This window comes from Gigantopelta aegis, unplaced genomic scaffold (genome assembly GCF_016097555.1).
Source record: "Gigantopelta aegis isolate Gae_Host unplaced genomic scaffold, Gae_host_genome ctg4210_pilon_pilon:::debris, whole genome shotgun sequence".
NCBI classification, from domain to species: Eukaryota; Metazoa; Mollusca; class Gastropoda; order Neomphalida; family Peltospiridae; genus Gigantopelta; species Gigantopelta aegis.
Window position 1 is genome coordinate 29495 of NW_024533738.1, and position 1752 is coordinate 31246.

A 1752-nucleotide genomic window follows, 5' to 3' on the forward strand; every position below is an offset into this window, starting at 1 on the left:
AACACATTGTATTTACGGTTATACGGACATATGGTTAAGGACCACGCAGATTTTGAGAGAAAACCCGCTGTCGCCACTGCATGGGCTACTCTTTTTGAATAGCAGCAAGGGATCCTACACCACCCCACAGACAGGATAGTACATACCGTTGTCCAGTTGTGGAGCATTGGCTACGTCCCGTCCCCACAGGGTTATTAGAGGCTGCTTGAAAAAAAAATCGTAACATAATAAATAAATAAACAAATAAATAAGTAAGTAAATAAGTAAAATAAAAACAAACTATAAATTATTATTTTGGTTTAAAAAATAATAGAAAAATATAATTTCCCCACATGAGATACGATCGACGTACCCTCAGCGCTGTACGCGAAGTCGTTCACACTTAACTACTAAAAGCATGTTAACAACATCTGTCATTTAAACCGTTATATGTGCGAGCGGCGAAGCGCGGAATGAAGTGACGAAATAGGTTAGTTCATAATAATCTTGTGAATGCGCTATCAGATAGGGTAGAGCGAGAATTCTATTTTACACCATTTAAATCATTTCTTATTTCACGTCTTTAAGAATGTAACTTCTAGTTCAGTATTGCCACCAACAATAAAATAGGATACCACCGCTTCCCGGATGTAAACAGTGATAACCATTCATCATTCAGTGCGCTAAAATTAAACACACTACCTGGCGTCGGGCCGAGTCCTTAGATGTGGTAGGTTAACGACACCACTAGAGCACCTCGATTTATGAATCATTGCCTATTGGATGTGAAACATACTTTTGGACAGTTTTAGAGAGGAAACCCGCTACAGTTTCCCATTAGTAGCAAGGGATCCCACAGACAGGATAGCACGGGCGTTGCTAAGTACGACGGGTCGGGGCCGGGCTAAGTAGGTCAGGGGCCGGTCTAAGTAGGTCAGGGCCGGGTCAGTAGGACGTTGCACACGGTACAGTAGTCCGTGACGTCATCAAGGTCACGGAAAGTAGGTCAAGGTCACGGAAAGTAGGTCATGAGGCCCGGCAGGCCCTAATACTACTCCCAATAGCCGATGTATTTTTCGTGCTGGGGTGTCGTTAAACATTCATTCATTCATTCATTCATTCATTCATTCAAACATTCATTCATATTTATTAATATTAATTTAACTTCTAAATTGAAACGAAACAGGCTACATAATTTCATTAATTTCATACAAAAATACAACTGTTTGTCATCAGTGGCTCGTTGGTCTAGGGGTATGATTCTCGCTATGGGTGCGAGGGGCCCCGGGTTCGAATCCCGGACGAGCTGTTATTTATTATTATTATTTTTTAAATATATTATATCATTTATAATTTATGTTTTCTTATTTAAGAACTGTGATGTTACTTAATTTCACCACATGTAACCTCAAAGTAGAACCCCGGGGTGTGGTTACATGATAAAGACAATATAATACAAGCCAGCAGGAACGATATCTCGACGGTGGTGGAGGTGTGGGGTGTGGTTACATGATAAAGACAATATAATACAAGCCAGTAGGAACGATATCTCGACGGAGGTGGAGCTGTGGGGTGTGGTTACATGATAAAGACAATATAATACAAGCCAGTAGGAACGATATCTCGACGGAGGTGGAGGTGTGGGGTGTGGTTACATGATAAAGACAATATAATACAAGCCAGTAGGAACGATATCTCGACGGAGGTGGAGGTGTGGGGTGTGGTTACATGATAAAGACAATATAATACAAGCCAGTAGGAACGATATCTCGA

The 1752-nt window shown here is 41.1% G+C and overlaps 1 non-coding gene across 1 annotated transcript; it reads left to right on the plus strand.

The window, feature by feature from the left end:
* Window positions 1–1216: 1216 nt before the first annotated feature.
* Trnap-ugg lies at window positions 1217–1288 on the plus strand. Its single transcript has one exon. It is a non-coding gene; the product is annotated as a tRNA-Pro (tRNA).
* Window positions 1289–1752: the final 464 nt, after the last annotated feature.